The following is a 16,038-nucleotide window of genomic DNA, read 5'->3' on the forward strand; positions in this document are numbered from 1 at the left end:
ACACTTCCCTGATCTCCTCCTCACATCCTTGGTGTGCTGCCCATCTCTCCTCAAATCAATAAAGCCTCTTACGTCTCACCCTTGCATGTTGATCACAACAGTAAGTATCTAATAGAATAGGGTAATGGTTAGAGTAAGATACCTGCAAATGCGAGACTTTTGTTGATAGGAAGTGTCCTTGCCATTCTGTGGAAGCACAAACTCTATCCAATCTTACTTCGATGAAAGTGTCACCCGATCAGCCGTTGCACCATGTGAATGGATAACCGTGGTAACCTAGGTCCTCCAAGCCACAATGTAGCAGAGTCTCCTTAAAAGCTAGCATGGGAGCCAAGGATTTCGGGGTACCCTCTTGCTTTTCCTCAGAGTGTAGTATTTCATTGTAGTCCTTTCTGCAAACCTAGGGCAGAGAAGCTCTGACAGGTAAGTGTTTAAGGATTCTCCACGATTCATGCTTCCTATGTCCTTCCGGTCATCCATAAAACCCTATTAACCTCCAAGGTGGTTTATTTGCAGACATGATGTGGGCGTTAATATGGTCAGGTGAGAACATTTGAATATGAAGGTCACACTTTACCTTCCAGAATAACCCCAAACCACCACTTTGGCAGTCATATAGGACAGTCAAGACTGATTGAAAATTTAGATCATAGCAAAGTTTTCGCATTTTTGAGATAGACTGTTTTGTCTCCATAAGGAACAAAATGGTAGGTCCTTTATTTCTCACCAAGTTGCTGAGTATGTCCACTACTTGTTGGTTCCCAAGCCCCCGACAGTTCCAGCTTATAATAATCATTATGGTCGACGAGGTTGCACCGCAGCCTCCACCATTGGTATGTTTGGTATGCCAGGTTTGGTCCTTTTTTCATTCCTTAAGCTTTCTGAGTCTAGGGTCATGTTACTTTCATGGAACTCCCTTTTTTGGCCCATTATTTGTCTCTGCCTGCCCTGCTTATCTATAGCTTCACTAGACTGTAGTTTACTCATCCCAGTCCAGGTTGGTAGCTTAGTAGTAGGGGTAGCATGGTTACCCATGTTAATTACGTTACATGAATTTTTGTCTCCGCCAACCCCACTGGTCTCATTAGTCGTTTCATGCATGTGCCCTTTCTTTCCATAAATATGGGCTAAAGTCAAAGGAGGTGCCATATTAATTGCACTAGCTGCTTTTCCTTCTATGCTGGGTATGTTGCACTGCATTAGTTCACTCTCCTCTGATTGCGCCTCTAAAACAGTCTGCTCTACCCTCCCTGGTTTTTCGCTGTTTTGCCCATTCACATCCCCGAAATCCGGCACGGTTTCCTTGCACATGGTAGCCATCCTAACCAGCCCATTAAGGTTTCCCAAGTTTGGAAATGTCCCATCAGGTCTGCTACTGTCGCCATGTTTATGGCCCTTCGCTTGACCGGTTTCATTGATTTGCAGTTCATCCCCACGTTGCTTTATCTCCGCTCTTAGCCAATCACCGTAAGGGAGGTTGCCGTTCCCACTCACGTTACTATCTGAGCCACGATGGGAGCACGTTTTCACCTCGTACCCTAGCCGACCACACGAGTAACATAGGCCCACAACCCTCTCATACTTGAAGGCCACCCACAATTTATCTCTTTTTGGGCTGATCATCGGAGCACCCTTTCTCAATGGTTTGTCCACTCTAACCCATAGGAACCTTCCTTGTTCCGAGGCAATGGCTTTAGCATCCACGTTCAAGACCTCCCCTAATCCCCTACCGATCTCCGACCCTGCCTCTTTGTTCATCAGATCAAAGGGTAGGCCCTAAACCTGTACCCATAGTTGTATGTTGAGGAAGGTAACGTTAGTCGCCGTCATCACTTTCTACCATTGTCGAAGCAACAGTAATTGGATATCAAAACACCACGGGCCATTGTCAAGGAGCCAACTCAGTTGACTGTTGAGCAAGAACTTAGACTAGAGCAGTCCATCTCCCACCTCCATGATCTTCAGGTCGTTCCCTAATCTCCACACTGTGCATAGTGGTTTTTCGCCGCTCTGAGGTTAGGAAGTTTGTCAGATAGGAAGCGACCCATTAGGCTTAGCAAACATTCATCAAGAGCTTGTTTATGATGATGAACCCGAACCTCTATAGCTCCTCCTCCTCCACTGTCAAAGAGATTTTTTGAATCCTCTCGATAAACTCGGAGTCCATGGTTCCCACCCTTGAGCCGGTAACCCTAGGTGAGAAAGAGAACTCCTACAGAGAGGAGGAGAAAAAAATTGTCTTGATGCAAAGACTGTTGTTAAATCCAATGGTGTTAAAATTTTGCGTTTGACTCTAACTTGTTGTGCACAAAGCACTTAAAACAATTACAAGCAATTCAAAAATGAAAGCACAATGTGTGAAACCCCAGACTCAATACCAATTAAACAATGTTCAAATTACCAAGGACTTTAAATAGTTAATATGTCACACAACATCCTCAATGTGTGGCTGTATCATTTCTTCTACACTAACCACATCAAATATGTTGGTACCAAATTCCAAACATTGGAGACATTTTCTATTATGCTAACTTAAATTTTTTTTTTAATTAAAAAATAAAATTTCAGTATGGCTTTCTAACTTAAATTTTGTTGAGGCCCTTTTTATCTGAACCAAAATAATGTTAAGTTCTTCTAATATATATATATATATTATATTTTTTATTATTGTTAAAGTCCCCAAGTTTATAGGCATATCTTCAAGGCCCAGTTTGTACTGAATGAGGCCCATTAACAAATATTACCTCACTATACGTGGCCCATGGCTAGCCCAATCTTGACCACACTAAACGTTTGTTCAGAAAGAGGGAAAATCAGTGCAGTTAGTTTTGGGCTCATTCAAAAAGAATAAATTAGCCTCACCCCTCTGGGCCTCTACTTCACGCAAAGGCCCAAGGGTAAGTGTAAGTCTACTTATAGTCAAAGTAATGTTATTTATTTATTTCTTTCTTTTTTTTTGAAGAAGAACTTTTCTTTGATTCTTAAAAATAAATAAATACCCTAAAACTTTTATTTTTCGAGTATTAAAACAACTAAAATTTCTCTTGGAATTCTTGGTGTTCTTTCTTTCGTCCTACTCTTTTTTTTTTTTTTTTTTTCTTTTCAGTTATGCAATTTTGGATTTTTAATCTGCTGACCAGCCTGCTGATATCTTCACCAAGTCTCACCTACCTGGTCGTCTTCGAGATCTTATATCCAAACTCCAGTTGGCTTCCTCCTTGCCACCTCGAGTTTGAGGGGGGATGTTAGTGTATAGATTAGCCCATTGGGCTTAGCCTAGTATATTACTTGTACTATACTTCTATTACTTGTACTGCACACATACCTAGCCTATATAAAGGCTCTCTTTTGTACATTGTTACACATATAATATTATACTGACTATTCAGTCATTCTCTCTCTTTATATTGTTAACAGGAAGCGACCCATTAGGCTTAGCAAACATTCATCAAGAGCTTGTTTATGATGATGAACCCGAACCTCTATAGCTCCCTCCTCCTCCACTGTCGAAGAGATTTTTTGAATCCTCTCGATAAACTCGGAGTCCATGGTTCCCACCCTTGAGCTGGTAACCCTAGGTGAGAAAGAGAACTCCTACAGAGAGGAGGAGAAAAAAATTGTCTTGATGCAAAGACTGTTGTTAAATCCAATGGTTGTTAAAATTTTGCGTTTGACTCTAACTTGTTGTGCACAAAGCACTTAAAACAATTACAAGCAATTCAAAAATGAAAGCACAATGTGTGAAACCCCAGACTCAATACCAATTAAACAATGTTCAAATTACCAAGGACTTTAAATAGTTAATATGTCACACAACATCCTCAATGTGTGGCTGTATCGTTTCTTCTACACTAACCACATCAAATATGTTGGTACCAAATTCCAAACATTGGAGACATTTTCTATTATGCTAACTTAATATTTTTTTAATTAAAAAATAAAATTTCAGTATGGCTTTCTAACTTAAATTTTGTTGAGGCCCTTTTTATCTGAACCAAAATAATGTTAAGTTCTTCTCATATATATATATATATATATATAAATATTATATTTTTTATTATTGTTAAAGTCCCCAAGTTTATAGGCATATCTTCAAGGCCCAGTTTGTACTGAATGAGGCCCATTAACAAATATTACCTCACTATACGTGGCCCATGGCTAGCCCAATCTTGACCACACTAAACGTTTGTTCAGAAAGAAGGAAATCAGTGCAGTTAGTTTTGGGCTCATTCAAAAAGAATAAATTAGCCTCACCCCTCTGGGCCTCTACTTCACGCAAAGGCCCAAGGGTAAGTGTAAGTCTACTTATAGTCAAAGTAATGTTATTTATTTATTTCTTTCTTTTTTTTTGAAGAAGAACTTTTCTTTGATTCTTAAAAATAAATAAATACCCTAAAACTTTTATTTTTCGAGTATTAAAACAACTAAAATTTCTCTTGGAATTCTTGGCGTTCTTTCTTTCGTCCTACTTTTTTTTTTTTTTTTTCTTTTCAGTTATGCAATTTTGGATTTTTATTGTTTTGGTATTGTGGATTTAATTGTGATTTTTTTTTTTTGGTTTTGCTTAGATTTTTTTTGCAAAAATGCTATTTTGATTCCTACATTTTGGGGTCAATGTCAATTTGGTTTATAGATTTTGATAGCAGTCAATTTGGTCAATTTTATCTTCAATTGTAGTAAATTTAGTTTTTCTTGTCAACTCACTAATAAAAATTGATTGCAAATTGAATATAATAGACAACTACCAAAATGTAGTGACCAAAATGATATTTTTGTCTCGATTTTTTCAGATTATAGTGAATTTTGTGTGGAGATAAAAATTTTTATTGTGGAGATAGATTTTGATCTCAGTCTTCATTAAACATTATTTTCCAAGTTTATTCCATGTCAGCAATATACATGTTATTTGAGTTGATATAAAAATTATTTTTCATTATGACCATTAGTCACGTTAGCATTTTTCATTTGTTACTTAACGATATAGACCAAATCGATACATTTGAAAGGTTAGGGATTAAATTGACACACAACATAAAGGTTAAAGACTGAATATGTAATTTACCCTAGTCTATACTGTTAGGAATATAGGCTCCATGCCCAAAAAGACCTCTTCTATTATAGTGCGTAAAATCCCAAACCCGATATCAATCAAATAAAATCTAGAGTAGCAAGGACTTCAAATGGTCAATTGGTCACACAGCATCCTTAAATGTGTGGCTGTTTTGGAAACGTTGTAGACTTTTTCTATTATGTTAACTTAATTTTTTTTTAAAAAATAAAAATTATATTATGGTTTTCTAACTTAAATTTGTTGAGGGCTCATTCAAAAGAATAAATTAGCCCCACCCCTCCACTTCAAGCAAAGGTACATGGTAAGTCACTCGTAGCCATCTACACTATTATTGAAGGGGTTTTCATTGTTTGGGATCTTCAATCTTAATACTTAAAATACACTCAAATTCATTTATTTGTAAAACTTAATTAATAGGGTTAAACATGTAAAATTACTGATTTAAAAATTCAAATTGTGAATTTGAGAGTATTTTGGGTATCAAAATTAAGAATTTCAAATAGGAGAAGCCCCTCAAAATAGTAGTATAAATTATATTTCATTTTATTAGTTCATTTGGTTGAAAGTGTACATTTCTCTTTTACATTGATAATTTTAAAGTCAAATGTTGAAGAGGAATCATTTCAACCAATGTGATTGTGTTTATATTTAAGTACACGTTGATTTGGTTTTGTATATTCATTTCTTTCATTTTCAAGAGTTTGGTCTAAAATAATTAAAGAGCACACTAGGTGGGAGAGCTATACCTGAAAATGATCAAGGAGCATGGTCCGAATAGATCATCAGTGCTCCGAAGAGTGTCTTCCCCTCGGATATGAAGAATCTCGATCAAGCAAACACTAGGGAGGTTCGAGTGACCTTCCTAGCGATTCCAATGGTAAGGATAAGCTTCAGACATATATGGAGATGATAAGAACAAAGAAATATCTAAAGAAAAAGCTGCTACCATCGCATTAAATGCACTGCAACAACTTTTCTGGCTGCATTAATGTGGAGAAGGCCTCTGAACAGTGTAGTCTTAACTATCGCCACTTATGGAGAACTGACGAAGGTATCTGATGGGACGTATACTCAAATAAACGTTTAGATAAACACAAGTGGACGATCCAGATCATCTAAAAGAAAATTATATAAATGTAAAAGACCTCTTACAGAGGGGGGATAGAAAAAGGGAGAAGAAAAGTTTACTGTAGCTCTAAGAGTGATATGTACAAAAGTCTGTCTCTTCGGACATCAATTTATTTATGCTTTAAGTTGTTCTTACACTGATTAATCTGTGGAACTTGAACCAAACATTGTCTAATTCACAACCAACCTAGCTCTTTCACCCACTCTCTACAAATTCATTGTTTTGGCCTCTTTGGGCTCATACTCCAAATCTTTTGGACTTGGGCTACAAATCTTGACCCTACAATTGGCACCGTCTGTGGGGAGAGCTTGAGCAAGGGCGGAAGCAACGATGGCAGAACCACAGCAACAAGCAGCAGAATCCAAGGCATCCCAACACATTGACCCTTTTCTTAACTTAGAGCAAAGACATGATCGTGAAGGTAGTGTACATACTACACATACTAACCAAAGCCATCCATGGGGTGGAAGTCATGTGTCCTATGCAAAGAAGGACAGAAACATGCAACTAGAGATTGACCAGCTAAAGAGGGAATTGCACCATGTAAAGAGAAAACGATCCTCTTCATACTCTGATGATAATTCTAACGACGAACAAGACATCACTTATAAGCAGAAATCTCGAACACCAGTCAGTGAATCCTTTTCCTATGAGGAAGAACATTATTATAAGAGGCAACCTCGAAGCCCATCACGTGGAGGCGTAGGGAATGATGCTATGAGCAAAGCTTTGAGTCAAATCTCTATGTCGCCTTTTACACGTAGGATTGAAGAAGCAAGACTTCCTCGTCATTTTCATCAACCAACTTTCACTATCTATAACGGTAGAACAGACCCCATGGAGCACGTAAGCCATTTCAACCAAAGGATGGCTGTACATTTGAAGGATGAAACTTTGATGTGCAAGGTTTTCCCTTCCAGCCTAGGACCAGTTGCGATGAGATGGTTTGACAGCCTGAAAGCAAATTCCATTAATTCCTTCAAAGAACTCACTCAAGCATTTGGTTCCCGTTTTGTCACCTGTCGGAGAGTGGCTTGGCCCTTAACTTCATTGCTATCTTTGAGCATGCAAGAGGGTGAGATTTTGAAAACGTACTCAGATAGGTACTGGGAAATGTTCAACGAGATGAAAGGCGACTTTGATGAAGTGGCCCTTAATATATTTAAGCTCGGCTTACCTGCCGACCATGGTTTAAGAAAGTCTTTGACTGGAAGACCTATCACCAGTATGCGTAACCTGATGGACAGGATTGATAAGTATAAAATAGTTGAAGAAGATCAACAGCAAGGGAAAGGCAAGGATAAGGTTATCCCTTAGGAGAGGAGGGATTTCAGGTCAGATCGATACAATAACAATAAACCACGAAGAGATTTTGTTGGACAATCTGGATCGGCGAATCATCAGGCAGTCAATGTAGTATTCCGAGAGCCAGTGCATCAAGTTTTGGAGAAGATAAAAAATGAACCATTCTTCAAGCGACCGAACATGATGGTGGGAAATCCTGAGAGACGTAATCGCAACCTCTATTGCTAGTATCACCAGGATCATGGGCATACCATAGAAGATTGTAGAAGTCTTTGGGATCATTTGGAGCAGCTTGTCCGCGAGGGTAAATTAAAACAATTCTTGTATCATTCTAGCGGCCGAGGAGGTCAGGCGAGCTCGGAACCCCGAAGAGATGATTTAAGACCCCCTTTGGGAACTATCAATGTCATCTTCGCCGCACCAGGGAGAATAGGATCTTGGCCATCTAGGGTAATGTTGGTAGCTCTGTTACCCACAGATAGTAATCATGATCTGAAGAGATCTAAAATGTGTATTCCACCAATTCTTGGATTCTCGGACGAAGATAAAATAGGAACCATCTAGCCCCATGACAATACTTTGATAATCATCCTCAGAATTGGGGGATATGATGTGAAGAGGGTAATGGTAGACCAGGGCAGCGCAGCCGAGATAATGTATCCTGATCTATACAAAGGGCTGAACTTAAAACCTGATGACTTAACACCATACAGTTCTCCCCTGGTGAGCTTCGAAGGAAGAGTTGTTATCCCAAAGAGCCAAATATGATTACCCGTGCAAACTGGTATGGAAATAGAGGAGGTAGATTTCATTGTCGTAGACGCGTATTTGCCCTATACTGCAATTGTGGCTAGACCTTGGCTTCATACGCTAGGGGCTATTTTCTTCTACCCTGCATCAGAAGGTTAAATATCCATCTGAGGGACAAGTTAGTGAAATCTGGGGAGATCAATTTGTGGCCAGACAATGCTTGGTGGTTGCCATCCAGCATAAGCCCGAAACTGAGTCCTCAGCCCAGGTTGAAAGAAATTTATAGCAATTAAAACCTCGGATACCGTCTGTTGAGGATTCAGCCGAGGGTGCCAGGTGCGAAGATTTGATAAAAGTCACTATCGAAAACGATCAAGAAAAGTTTTTTCAAGTTGGATCTCAGCTACCTCTGCAGGAAAAGGAAGAGCTAATAGAGTTCCTTAAAAGAAACATTGATGTATTTGCCTGGAATGCTTATAAAGCCCCGGGGGTAGATCCAGAATTCATTTATCACCATTTGAAGGTCAATCCCATGATCACCCCTAAAAAATAGCCTCCTTGGCACCCATCCAAGGAGCATGCTGATGCAGTGCGAGAGGAAGTAACAAAACTCAAACAAGCCGAGGCTATTAAAGAAGTTTTTTATCCTGAGTGGCTAGTGAATATTGTGGTGGTAAAAAAGAAGAATGGGAAATGGCGAGTATGCGTAGATTTCACTGAATTGAATAAGGCTGGCCCCAAGGATCTATTTTCCATGCCTAAAATAGACCAGCTGGTGGATGCAACTGTTGGTCACCCTCGGATGAGCTTTCTGGATGCTTTCCAAGGTTATCACCAAATACCATTAGCCATGGAAGATCAGGAGAAGACTGCTTTTGTCACCCCTATTGAGAACTACCACTATAAGGTGATGCCATTCGGTCTGAAAAACGCTGGGTCTACCTATCAAAGAAGGATGACGAGGATGTTTGAGCCACAGTTGGGTAAAAGTATCGAGATCTACATAGATGACATGGTGGTGAAAAGCAAGATCAAATCTGAACATGTAAAAGATCTTGAAGACATTTTTGAAGTTCTAAGAAAGTATAAGCTGTGTCTAAACGCTTCCAAATGCTCATTTGGTGTGGGATCAGGCAAGTTCTTGGGTTACATGGTGGCTCACAGGGGAATTGAAGTTAACCCCGATCAGATAAAGGCCATCAACAATTTACAAGCTCCTCAGAATCCCAAAGAAGTTCAAAAATTGACTGAAATGACTGCTGCTCTGAACCGATTCATCTCTCGGTCAGTAGATAGGTGCAGACCTTTCTTCTCTTTGATCAACAAATGGAAGGGATTCGAGTGAACTAAAGAGTGTGCTTTGGCTTTCCAACAACTTAAAGACTATTTAGCTCGGCCACCAATCATGTCCTGCCCTGAACCAGATGAAGTCTTGTACGTTTACATTGCTGTGGCTCCCTATGCTGTAAGTTTGGTATTGATACGAGTAGACCAGGGTGTGCAAAGGCGAGTTTATTATGTGAGTAAGTCAGTGCACGAGGCCGAGATTCGATATCTACCATTAGAAAAAGCCATCCTGGTAGTAGTACTTGGTACACAGAAGTTGCCTCATTATTTCCAAGCGCATATGGTGGTTGTTCTTACCCAACTTCCACTTAAGACCATACTCAGAAGTGCTGACTACACGGGGAGAATAACCAAATGGGGCACAGTTCTGGGGGCTTTTGACATCAAGTATATGCCCCGTACCTCCACAAAGGGGCAGGTCCTCGCCTATTTAGTAGCCGAGTTCACTGAGCCTTCGTTAGAAGAATTAATACCAGTACAGAACATAGATGAAAAATTGGTTGGCGTAATCTCTTAGAAAGGCCCATCATCTTGGGAGGTATATGTAGACATTGCAGCAAACTAAAAAGGATCTAGAGTGGGGCTAGTGCTGATATCTCCAGAGAAAATTGTTATTGAAAAGTCAGTAAGACTGAACTTCAAGCCACAAATAATAAGGCTGAATATGAGGCTCTATTGATGGGAATGACTATGGTTCAAAGAATGGGAGGAAGGTTAGTGGAGGTGTTCTCGGACTCAAGGTTAGTTGTTGGACAAGTGCAAGGGGAATTTGAGGCGAAAGATGAAAGAATGCAGGAGTACCTAAGCTGAGTTAAATGTTTGCAGTAAGAGTTTGAATCTTTTAATTTGATGCACATCCCCAGAAATGGAAATGCACATGCTGATTCTTTGGCCACGCTCGCCACATCCTCGGTGCAAGATCTGCCTAAAGTTATCCTCGTCGAGGACTTGCGTAAACTTGTGGAGAAGGAAAGAGGCAGTCCGAATTCATCAAATCAGAGCCAAGCCTAGCTGGATGGATTCTATAATTAAACTCCTAAAAGAGGATATTTTGCTTGAAGAAAGGTCAGAAGCTGACAAAGTTTGAAAGAAGGCAACTAGATTTTGGTTATCTCAGAATTAGAAACTGTACAAGTGCTCCTATTCAGGACTGTATTTATTATGCATGCATCCTGAAGTAGCTGAATCACTTCTAGAAAAGCTGCATGAAGGAATCTGTGGAAGTCATACTGGTGGTAGATCTTTGGCTCATGGGCCGTACTTACAGGGTATTGGTGGCCGAAAATGCAAAAAGAAGTCCATGAATACGTTAAAAAATGTGATCAATGTCAACAGTTGCTCCAAACATACATCAACCAGGTGGAGTCCTTAATCTACTGTCTAGCCCATGGCCATTTGCTCAATGGGGCTTAGATATCGTGGGTCTATTCCCTAAGACTGCAGGAAACAAAAAGTACCTTCTGGTCGGCATAGATTATTTCACCAAATGGGTTAAAGCCGAGTCTCTAGCCAACATTAGAGACATTGATGTAAAGAAATTTGTCTGGAAAAATATTATCACTTGATTTGAGATTCCTCACACCCTCATTTCGGACAATGGCTTTCAGTTTGATAGCAAAGCATTCAAAAATTATTGTGGCGAGTTGGGAATCACGAACAGATACTCTACCCTTGCTTATCCCCAGGGGAATAGGCAAGCAGAAGTTGTTAATAGGGTCATAATAAATGGGCTAAAGAAGAGACTGGATAATTCAAAGGGTAAATGGGTGAAAGAACTGCCATACGTACTTTGGACATACAGAACTACACCTTGTAGATCCACTGGAGAGACCCCCTTTTCAATGACCTATGGGGCTAAAGCTGTCATACCTTTGGAGACTGAGTTCCCAACATTGAGAACTACTTCATTCAATCCGACCAGTAATAATGAACAGCTGGAGCAAAGTTTGGATCTAATTGAGGAAAGAAGAGAAAATGCAATAGTCCGATTAGCACATTACCAACAAAAGCTCAGGCAGAGCTATGATGCCAACGTCAAGCTAAGGCCTCTAGAACCTGGTGATTTGGTGCTCAGGAAAGTTGTGGGCACTGCAAAGAACCCAGCTTGGAGAAAGTTAGGACCTAATTGAGAAGGGCTATATCGTATTACTTCAGGGGCTAGCATTGGGGTGTACTTCTTGGAAGATTTAGATAGTCATGTAATACCACGTCCTTGGAATGTAAACAACCTTAAAAGGTACTATTATTAATCAAATCTTTTCTTTGATCACTATGCCGATTTATTATATAAAGTTTTTGGATAAGTGTTTAAACTTAAATCCAATCATGCCTAAAGTCCTCGGACCAAATGATTTGGGTTAGTTAACACTCGTTCACAATTATCCTAAGTGTTTAAACTTAAATTCAGTCATGCCTGAAGTCCTCGGACTAGATAATTTGGGTTAGTTAGCACTCCACTAATGATTTACGTAAGTATTTAAACTTAAATCCAATAACTCTCTGTAGATGCTATGCTGAAATCAATCTAAGTAGGGCAATGTTTCCTATGTTCATTAACAATTCTTATGCGATTCATTTTTCCATTAGTCATATAAGCTATGTCATTGGTAGGACATTATTGTTATATATGTGCAAGTTACAGCAATTATCAGTCGAGTGTTATTCTCAATAACAATAAGCCTCACAACACGTGTAATGAAGATACAGAAGATAAAAGAAAAACGATTTCATTAATTAAAAAGTACTTAGCAGTTCCTTACCAAAAAAAAAAAAAAAAAATACAATTATGAAATAGAAATCCTAAATACTAAGTCTTTGTTTGGGTGGCCGAGGAGTCAATAGTCTGGCTAAGCTGGGCAGCAGTAGCATCTGGGACTTGATCTTTACGCTTAGAAGGAGTCTTTTTCTTCTCCAGATCTTTACTCTTCCCTTGAGCATCCTCAGATTGCTTACCACCAGCCTAACTAGATTCTTTGGTAGCTTCAGTAGGAGCATGGGGGATTTGGCCGACCAATGGCTGCTCAGAGGCCTCCAAGGGCTGCTTGGGGGGAGAGAAGTCAGAGCCTAGGAGTTCATGAATATCAGGATCATAGTAAATGCTCCCAGGTTGCCTCAAATTAGAATTTACAGAGATCCCAGCAGCATCTAAGGCCTTGCCCCAGGTTATATCGCAATAATCTCTGCAGACCATGGAAAACTCCTCTGTAAGTCTTGTCTGGGTCTCCTCCACCCCCAGCGTGTATGCAGCCCGCTTTTCAGCCTCAGCTGCCTCCTTGGCCAATTGAACATTCTTATTAGCCGATTGAGCAGCTTCCTTGGCTTTATGAAGTTCAGCACGAAGTTGCTCGGACAGCCGAGAGTAATCTTCCTTTAGATTACCCACTGACTTTTCAACCTCAAACCGAGTGTGGGCCTCAGCTTGGGCTTCATTATAAGTCTTTTTATTCTACTCTTTGGCCACGAAAACTTGCTGGGTAAGCTATATAGCAAAACGAAAAATTTCAATATGAAGTAAAGAAAAGGGATGATTAAAAAAGATCAGCATCTTAATTAAAAAGGTGGATCAATTCACTTACCATGGCTAAATCCCTTTTAAGGGATAAGAAGAGTTCATATTGACTGAAGCGCCTGTAAGACTCCATGTCCTTTGGAAGGAGAAGTGGGTGCTCCAGGGCCTCAGCAACGAGACCTGCTTTCCTTCCATTATAATTTTTGAGGGAGGTTTCCCAGGGGATGGGAACACCATCCAATTCTAGCTTGGGGGACCAGGTTCGCGGTCCTCGATGTACCTTAACAATAAGAGAATCATCTCGGCTGTCGGTAGATGAAGCCCTTTTGCTCCGCTAGTCCTTGACCACTTTCTGTTGCTTGGTTCCTTTTGGAGGAACCACCTCCCTTTCTTCATTATCTGTAAAGGGCATTCTCTTCTTCGGATATGGAAATTGCTTTATGCCAAGATCAGATGGAACCTGAGGAAGTGGTGGAGGAAGATTAATAACCGGTTAAGACGTACCGGTCTCTTCGGCCCCAGCTTTTTTATTTCTATTCTTCACTAAGTCCTTTAGGCTTGCTATGTCTTCCTCTTCTGAAGAATCGTCTGGAAGAGCAGTTATCAGGATAGGAGGGAGAACACTTGATTGCCTATCAATCTCTTCCTCGGCGTCCGAAACCTGAATGACTTGAACCCCTCCTAAAGCCTCTCCTTCAAATTTAAACTTATCAATTTGCTCATCAAGTGAAGAAGTTGAGGAAGCAACTCCTTCACCTACTACTAATGGTTCGAGGGGAACCTGCTGAATTGGTTGCATAAGCTGTGGTATACCCTGTGGATTTGGATGTGGCACGGGGGCAAGATCGAATGGCGCTAAAAAGTGTGGCTGAGAAACGTCTATTCGGTTAATCCGATAGTCTTCTTGCGTTATAGCGTTGCTGACCGGCTGAAAATCTGTCAATTTTGGATCGTAATCAAGAATAAGAGGAATAGCCCGAAGCTGCTCGTCTTCACTTACAAAAATTTCTGATCTTAGTAAGTAATTGAGCGCGGCAACGTTTGTGAGGCTAAGCTGAGGAGTAACGTGCTCTCTATCTGTTAACACCACAACATTAAGTATAGTCAGAAATTTGAGAATATTGATACAAAGAAAAGAAAAAATTGTTAAACGAAGATCCTAAATCTATTGTTAGGAGACCTAAATTTAGGATGTCCCACCTGACTCTCCTGGTTGGGTTGGGCAATGAAGACCGTCATGCCACACGCTCGAGATGATCAGATAGTCGTCTTCCATCCCTTTGTTAGACTTGGGAAGGCAGGAGACGAGCCTAACAGTGTCAGATCAGGATTTAAGATAATATCCCGCTCCCTTCTAGCTGTGACATTCGTACATATGTAACACGTCAAGCCAGGTGAGTTCCAAGCCTAGGTGATGGTTCAAATCATCGATTGCTCCTAAGATCCTAAAGACGTTGGGCGCATACTGGTCGAGAATAAGCCTATGGTTCCGGAGATAATCTCTGGTAATGTGACCCATAGGGATAGTCATCCCCCCTTCTAGGAAAGCAATAATGGGGATTATAACTTCACCCTTTCTACAATCGGTTAGTAGTCTTTCTGTGAGACAATATCTCAAACCTACATCTTGAGGTATGCGATATGTCTTCCTAAATTCCTCTATCTGGGCAGGACCATCCACCATATACAGAAATCTACCCATTTTAATTAAGTAAAGAAGAAGAGATACTAAACACGATAACTGGGAAGTGAGTATTTGAAAGTCGAGGAAGCTGGCCTAAGAGAAGATAAAAGGTTTGAAGAAGGGGAACTTACACGAACTAAATTGGAAAGCGACCATTAAGTTCATAGGGAGATTCTTGCGGATTCCTAGAAAAAGTGAGGTTGATGATTTGAAAATTTTGGTGAATTTGAATGCTCGAGTTCGCTGGAAAATCTGAGAATTTGTAAAGTAAGAGAGACAGCCTTCTTTGAGGCTTTATATAGGGGTTTGAAAGTAGGTGGGAGTTATTCTGCCCAAATTTTGAGGAAAAACATCATCCGTTGGATGCAAGAGACAAAACGCCGCTTGGATCAATTAATAGCGCTTCGGAAATACCAAAACGTCAGCAATAATGATGAAGCGCCTAAATCTATGCTTATGCACGTGTGAACTTAGTTATTTTTGATGTTTTATGATTTTATTTTGTGACAAATCAAAATCCTATTTTTTCTCCTCGAATGCGAGGGAAAAATTAAAATTTTGAGGGGCTATTGTGGGGGTAAAAGCCTAAAATTGTGTATTGGGCCTAAGCCTCTATTCGAAGATTAAGGTGTGTCCGAAGAGGAGAAAATGATCAAAGAGCACACCAGGTGGGAGAGCTATACCTGAAAATGATCAAGGAGCATGGTCCGAAGAGATCATCAGTGGTCCAAAGAGTGTCTTCCCCTCGGATATGAAGAATCTCGAAGCAAACACCTGGGAGTTTCGAGTGACCTTCCTAGCAATTCCAATGGTAAGGATAAGCTTCAGACATATATGGAGATGATAAGAACAAAGAAATATCTAAAGGAAAAACTGCTACCACCGCATTAACTGAACAGTAGTAACTTTTCTGGTCGCATTAATGTGGAGAAGACCTCTGAACAGTGCAGTCTCAACTACCGCCACTCATGGAGAACCGACGAAGGTATCTGATGGGACGTATACTCAAATGAACGTTTAGATGAAGACAAGTGGATGATCTAGATCGTCTAAAAGAAAATTATATAAATGTAAAAGGCCTTTTACAGAGGGGGGACGGAAAAAGGGAGAAGAAAAGTTTACTGTAGCTCTAAGAGTGATATATACAAAAGTCTGTCTCTTCGGACATCAATTTATTTATGCTTTAAGTTGTTCTTACACTGATTAATCTGTGGAACTTGAACCAAACGTTGTCTGATTCACAA

Source organism: Quercus suber, unplaced genomic scaffold (genome assembly GCF_002906115.3).
Source record: "Quercus suber isolate HL8 unplaced genomic scaffold, Cork oak 2.0 scaffold_363, whole genome shotgun sequence".
In the NCBI taxonomy this organism is placed as follows: domain Eukaryota; kingdom Viridiplantae; phylum Streptophyta; class Magnoliopsida; order Fagales; family Fagaceae; genus Quercus; species Quercus suber.